This window comes from Lagenorhynchus albirostris, chromosome 10, assembly GCF_949774975.1.
Source record: "Lagenorhynchus albirostris chromosome 10, mLagAlb1.1, whole genome shotgun sequence".
NCBI classification, from domain to species: Eukaryota; Metazoa; Chordata; class Mammalia; order Artiodactyla; family Delphinidae; genus Lagenorhynchus; species Lagenorhynchus albirostris.
The window spans coordinates 52,117,790-52,125,635 of NC_083104.1; the positions used below are offsets into that span (position 1 = coordinate 52,117,790).

The following is a 7,846-nucleotide window of genomic DNA, read 5'->3' on the forward strand; positions in this document are numbered from 1 at the left end:
TGCAACCCTAATAATTCTAAACACATTTCACTCTAGCAGAATACCCATTGTGCTACTAGTATTTGCAGCTTACAAAGCTGCACTTGGACTATCCCTATTAGTAATAGTATCACACATACATGGCACCGACGAGGTACAAAATCTTAACGTTTTCCAGTGTCAAAAATCATTATCCTTACAATTATATTAATACCACTAACAGGATTATCAAAGAATAATAGAATAGGAAGTAAACCTATAGCCCATAGCTTTCTGATTAGTTGAATAAGCCTACTCAGCCAATTTAATGATTATAGCCTCAACTCTTCACTAGTTTTTTTCTCTGACTCCCTATCAGCACCACCATTAGCTTTACCAACACAACTTTTGCCACTCATACTTCTAGCCAGCCAATTCCACCTGTCCAAAGAATCCCTAACCCAGAAAAAAACTGTACATCACCATACTAGTAAAATGACATTTCTAATCTTAACATTGACTACCATATATGGAAACACAAAAGACCCTGAATAGCCAAAGCAATCTTGAGAAAGAAAAACAGAGCTAGAGGAATAAGGCTGCCCAACTTCAGACTATACTACAAAGCTACAGTAATCAAGAGAGTATGGTACTGGCACAAAAACAGAACCATGGATCAATGGAACAGGATAGAAAGCCCAGAGATAAACCCACACACCTATGGTCACCCAATCTATGACAAAGGTGACAAGAATATACAATGGAGAAAAGACAGCCTCTTCAATAAGTGGTGCTGGGAAAACTGGACAGCTACATGTAAAAGAATGAAATTAGAACACTCTCTAACACCATACACAGAAATAAACTCAAAATGGATTAACAACCTAAATATAAGACCAGACACTATAATACTCTTAGAGGAAAACATAGAACACTCTTTGACATAAATCACAGCAAGATCTTTTTTGACCCACCTCCTAGAATAATGAAAATAAAAACAAAAATAAACAAATGGGACCTAATTAAACTTAAAAGCTTCTGCACAGCAAAGGAAACCATAAACAAGATGAAAAGACAACCCTCAGAATGGGAGAAAACATTTGCCAACGAAGCAACTGACAAAGGACTAATCTCCAAATATATACAAACAGCTCATGCAGCTCAATATCAAAAAAACAAACAATCCAATCAAAAAATGGGTGGAAGACCTAAATAGACATTTCTTCAAAGAAGACATACAGATAGCCAACAAACACATGAAAAGATGCTCAACATCACTAATTATTAGAGAAATGCAAATCAAAACTATGAGGTATCGCCTCACACCGGTCAAATGGCCACCATCAAAAAATCTACAGGCAATAAATGCTGGAGAGGGTGTGGAGAAAAGGGAACCCTTTTGTACTGTTGGTGGGAATGTAAATTGATACAGCCACTATGGAGGTTCCTTAAAAAACTAAAAACAGAACTACCATATGACCCACCAATCCCACTACTGGGCATATAACCAGAGAAAAACAATTCAAAAAGACACACGCACCCGATGTTCACTGCAGCACTATTTACAATAGCCAGGACATGGAAACAACCTAAATGTTCATCAGCAGAGGAATGGATAAAGAAGGTGTGGTACATATATACAATGGAATATTACTCAACTGTAAAAAGGAATGAAATTGGGTCATTTGTAGAGATGTGGATGTACCTATAGACTGTCATACAGAATGAAGTAAGTCAGAGAGACAAAAACAAATATATATTAATACATATATGTGGAATCTAGAAAAATGGTATAGATTGTCTTATTTGCAAAGCAGAAATAGAGACACAGATGTAGAGAACAAACATGGATACCAAGGGGGAAGGAGGGGTGGGATGAATTGGGAGATTGGGATTGACATATATATACTACTGATACTATGTATAAAATAGATAACTAATGAGAATGTACTGTATAGCACAGGGAACTCTCTCTACTCAATGCTCTGTGGTGACCTAAATGGGAAGGAAATCCAAAAAAGAGGGGATATATGTATACCTATAGCGGATTCACTTTGCTGTACAGTAGAAACTAACACAACATTGTAAAGCAACTATACTGCAATAAAAATTAATAATATAAAATGTTTCCTAGAAGAAAAAAAAATGACTGCCATAGAACGAATCCTAGTTTACATTGTATTTGAAATACTAGTTGCAACACTTATTATCATTACCCGATTATATAGTCCAACAGAATGACTGATGCAGGACTTTATTTCTTATTCTACACACTAGTAGGATCCCTCCCACTTTAGTTTTTTTTTTTTTTTTTTTTTTTTTTTTGGCCACACCTTGCAGCTTGTGGGATCTTAGTTCCCCGACCAGGGACTGAACCTGTGGCACGACAGTGAAAGTGCTGAGTCCTAACCACTGGACCACCAGGGAAGTCCTCCCATTATTTTTTAAATTTGGGGGATGCTTCACCTCAGCTATGGCATCTGAGGCCCTAACACAGTCAAATACATGTACATTTGAGCTTCAGCATCTTTTTTTTTTTTTTTTTTTTTGCGGTACGTGGGCCTCTCACTGTTGTGGCCTCTCCTGTTGCGGAGCGCAGGCTCCGGATGCGCAGGCTCAGCGGCCATGGCTCACGGGCCCAGCCGCTCCGCGGCATGTGGGGTCTTCCCAGACCGGGGCACGAACCTGTGTCCCCTGCATCGGCAGGCGGACTCTCAACCACTGTGCCACCAGGGAAGACCAAGCTTGAGCATCTTTTAATATGTTTGTTGACCTTTTAGGTCATGAGCCCATCTATACCAGTAGGTACAGATGCTGATACACGATCATACTTTACATCAGCTACTTCAATTATCGCTATTCCCACAGGAGTAAAAGAATTTAGCTGATTAGCCACTCTTCACGGAGGTAACATCAAATGATCCCCCGCTATATTATGAGCCCTAGGATTTCTTTTCCTTTTACAGGTGGTTTAACAGGAATTGTTAGAGCCAACTCATCCCTAGATACTGTCCTTTTTGACACACACTACGGAGTTGCACTTTTCCACTGTGCATTAGGAGCGGTCTTCACCACCATAGGAGGCTTTGTGCAACTGATTCCCACTATTCTCAGCTTATACACTCAATTCAGCAGGAGCAAAAATCCATTGTGTACTTATATTTGTAGGCATAAATATAACCTTCTGCCCACAACATTTCCTCGGTTTATCTGGAATACCACAATGATATACTAACTACCCTGACGCATAGACAACGTGAAATACCATTTCATCAATAGGTTCCTGCATTTCAGTTACAGCAGTCATACTAATACTTTTCATCATCTGAGAAGCACTTGCATCAGAAAGAGCAGTCTCAACAGTAGATGTAACCACTGCAAACTTAGAGTGATTACATGGTTGCCCTCCACCATATCACACATTTGAAGAACCCACTTATGTCAGTCTAAAATAAGTAGGAAAAGGACTTCCCTGGAAGTCCAGTGGTCAAGACTCTGCCCTTCCGATGCAGGGGGTGCGGGTTCGATCCCTGGTTGGGGAACTAAAATCCCACATGATGTATGGCACGGCCAAATAAATAAATAAAGTAACTAGGGGACTCCCCTGGTGGTCCAGTGATAAAGAATCCACCTTCCAGTGCAGGGGACGCGGGTTCAATCCCCGTTGGGGAACTAAGATCCCACATGCCCCGGGGCAACTAAGCCACAGCTATTTAGCTCGCGAGCCTCAACAAGAGAGCCTGTGTGCCGCAGACTACAGAGCCCATGCGCTCTGGAGCCTGCGCACCACAACTAGAGAAGAGAAAACCCACATGCCACAACTAGAGAGAAACCTGAGCATACCGTGCACCATAATGAAAAGATCTCACATGCCTCAAAGATCGCGTGTGCTGCAACTAAGACCCAATTCACCCAGAAAGAAAAGAAAAGAAAAAACTAGGAAAGGAAGGAACCAAACCCTCTTATACTGTTTCAAGCCAATACCATAACCATTATGTCTTTCTCAATAAATGAGATATTAATAAAAAATACATAACTTTGTCCAAGTTAAATTATAGGTGAAAGCCCTATCCCTCTCCATGGCATATCCTTTTCAACTAGGCTTTCAAGATGCAACATCACCCATGATAGAAGAGCTTCCTACATTTCCATGATCACACATGAATCATCTTTTTTGTAAATTTACTTATTTACATAGGCTGCACCGAGTCTTAGTTGTTGCATGCGGGATGTTACTTGCGGCATTCGGGACATTAGCTGCGGCATGCGGACTTCTTGGTTGTAGCATGCGGGATCTAGTTCCCTGACCAGGGATCGAACCCCGGCCGTCAGCATTGGGAGTGCTGAGTCTTAGCCACTGGACCACCACGGAAGTCCCAAATCATCATATTTTCATTGGCTCTTTGGTTCTTTATATTATTTCACTCATACTAATGACTAAACTAACACATACAAACACAAGAGATGCACAAGAAGTCAAAACAATCTGAACAATTTAACAGCCATCGTCACAATCTTAATTGCCTTCGCACCCTTATGACTTCTTTACATCAATCATCCTTCTCTGACTGTAAAAACTCTAGGGCACCAATGAGACTGGAGTTACGACTACACAGATTATGAAGCTTTAAATTCTGACTCCTCTGTAATCCCTGCCTCAGACCTAAAGCCAGGAGAACTGCGATTGTTAGAAGGAGATAACCAAGTAATTCTACGCATAGAAGTGACAATGCGAACATTAACCTCTTCTAAAGAGGTTTTACACTCATGAGCTGGCCCTTCATTGGGCCTAAAAAGGGATGCTACTCCAGGATGCTGAAACCAAACAACCCTTATATCAACACAGCCAGACAGTGCTCAGGAATCTGTGAAGCAAATCATACCTTCATACCTATCATCTTAGAATTACTTCCACTAAAGTATTTCAAGAAATTAACCTGCAACAATATCATAAATTCATTAAGAAGCTAAACTGCATGAAACTTTTAAGTTAAAGACGGGAGTTTAAACCTCCCCTTAATGATACGCTACAACTAGAGACATCAGCATGATTCATTACTATTTCATCAATCACTCTAGCTGTATTTATTATATTTCAATAAAACATTTCAAACTATGTTTATCACTTAAACTCAGAACTAAAACTCACTCAAACACAAAAACAGGGGGGATTGGGAAGATGGCGGAAGAGTAAGACGGGGGGATCACCTTCCTCCCCACAGATACACCAGAAATAAATCTACACGTGGAACAACTCCTACAGAACACCTACTGAACGCTGGCAGAAGACCTCAGACCTCCCAAAAGGCAAGAAAGTCCCCACGTACCTGGGTAGGGCAAAAGAAAAAGAATAAACAGAGACAAAAGAATAGGGACAGGACCTGCACCTGTGGGAGGGAGCTGTGAAGGAAGAAACGTTTCCACACACTAGGAAGCCCCTTCGCGGGCGGAGACTGCGGGTGGCGGAGGGGGAGAGCTTCGGGGCCGCAAAGGAAAGCACAGCAACAGGGGTGCGGAGGGCAAAGCGGAGAGATTCCCGCACAGAGGATCGGTGCTGACTGGCACTCACCAGCCCAAGAGGCTTGTCTGCTCACCCGCCGGGGCGGGCAGTGCTGGGAGCTGAGGCTCGGGCTTCCGTCAGAGCGCAGGGAGAGGACTGGGGTTGGCGGCATGAACACACCTGCAAGGGGTTAGTACACCACGGCTAGCCGGGAGGGCGTCCGGGGAAAAGTCTGGACCTGCCGAAGAGGCCAGAGACTTTTTCTTCTCTCTTTGTTTCCTGGTGCGTGAGGAGAGGGGATTAAGAGCGCTGCTAAAAGGAGCTCCAGAGACGGGCGTGAGCCACGGCTAAAAGCGCGGACCCCAGAGACGTGCATGAGACGCTAAAGCTGCTGCTGCCGCCACCAAGAAGCCTGTGTGCGAGCATAGGTCACTATCCACACCGCCCTTCTGGGGAGCCTGTGCAGCCCGCCACTGCCAGGGTCCCGGGATCCAGGAACAACTTCCCCAGGAGAACGCACGGCGCACCTCAGGCTGCTGCAACAACACGCCAGCCTCTGCCGCCGCAGGTGCGCCCCGCACTCCATGCCGCTCCCTCCCCCTGGCCTGAGTGAGCCAGAGCCCCCGAATCAGCGGCTCCTTTAACCCGGTCCTGTCTGAGAGAAGAACAGACGCCCTCCGGCGACCTACACTCAGAGGTGGGGCCAAATGCAAAGCTGAGCCCCTGGGAGCTGTGGTAACAAAGAAGAGAAAGGGAAATCTCTCCCAGCAGCCTCAGAAGCAGCGGATTAAAGCTCCACAATCAACTTGATGTACCCTGCATCTAAGGAACACATGAATAGACAAGGAATCATCCCAAATTGAGGAGGTGGACTTTGAGAGCAAGATTTATGATTTTTCCCCCTTTTCCTCTTTTTGTGAGTATGTATGTGTATGCTTCTGTGTGAGATTTTGTCTGTATAGCTTTGCTTCCATCATTTGTCCTAGGGTTCTATCCGTTTTTTTCTTAATAATTATTTTTTATTTTAAAAACTTTATTATATATTATTTTATTTTATCTTCTTTCTTTTTTTCCTTCCTTCCCTCCTTGCTTCCTTCCTTCCTCCCTCTCTCCCTCCCTTCTTTCTTTCTTTCTACTTCTACTAATTCTTTCTTTCTACTTTTTCTCTCTTTTATTCTGAGCCGTGTGGATGAAAGGCTCTTGGTGCTGTAGCCAGGACTCAGTGCTGTGTCTCTGAGGTGGGAGAGCCAACTTCAGGACACTGGTCCACAAGAGACCTCCCAGCTCCACATAATATCAAACGGTGAAAATCTCCCAGAGATCTCCATCTCAACACCAGCACCCAGCTTCACTCAACGACCAGCAAGCCAGAGTGCTGGACACCCCATGCCAAACAACTAGCAAGACAGGAACACAACCGCACCCATTAGCAGAGAGGCTGCCTAAAATCACAATAAGTCCACAGACACGCCAAAAAACACCACCAGACGTGGACCTGCCCACCAGAAAGACAAGATCCAGCCTCGTCCACCAGAACACAGGCACTAGTACCCTCCATCAGGAAGACTACACAACCCACTGAACCAACCTTAGGCACTGGGGACAGACACCAAAAACAATGGGAACTACGAACCTGCAACCTGCAAAAAGGAGACCTCAAACACAGTAAGATAAGCAAAAAGAGAAGACAGAAAAACACACAGCAGATGAAGGAGCAAGATAAAAACCCACCAGACCTAAAAAATGAAAATGAAATAGGCAGTCTACCTGAAAAACAATTCAGAATAATGATAGTAAAGATCATCCAAAATCTTGGAAATAGAAGAGACAAAATGCAAGAAACATTTAACAAGGACCTAGAAGAACTAAAGATGAAACAAACAATGATGAACAACACAATAAATGAAATTAAAAGTACTCTAGATGGGATCAATAGCAGAATAACTGAGACAGAAGAACGGATAAGTGACCTAGAAGATAAAATAGTGGAAATAACTACTGCAGAGCAGAATAAAGAAAAAAGAATGAAAAGAACTGAGGACAGTCTCAGAGACCTCTGGGACAACATTAAATGCACCAACATTCGAATTATAGGGGTTCCAGAAGAAGAAGAGAAAAAGAAAGGGACTGAGAAAATATTTGAAGAGATTATAGTTGAAAACTTCCCTAATATGGGAAAGGAAATAGTTAATCAAGTCCAGGAAGCACAGAGAGTCCCATACAGGATAAATTCAAGGAGAAACATGTCAAGACACATATTAATCAAACTGTCAAAAATTAAATACAAAGAAAACATATTAAAAGCACCAAGGGAAAAACAACAAATAACACACAAGGGAATCCCCATAAGGATAATACCTGATCTTTCAGCTGAAACTCTGCAAGCCA

At 42.9% G+C, this 7,846-nt stretch overlaps 1 pseudogene; it reads left to right on the forward strand.

Annotated features, from left to right (window-relative positions):
* Positions 1 to 4,037: 4,037 nt before the first annotated feature.
* LOC132527877 (cytochrome c oxidase subunit 2-like) lies at positions 4,038 to 4,929 on the forward strand (annotated as a pseudogene).
* The last annotated feature ends 2,917 nt before the right edge of the window (positions 4,930 to 7,846 follow it).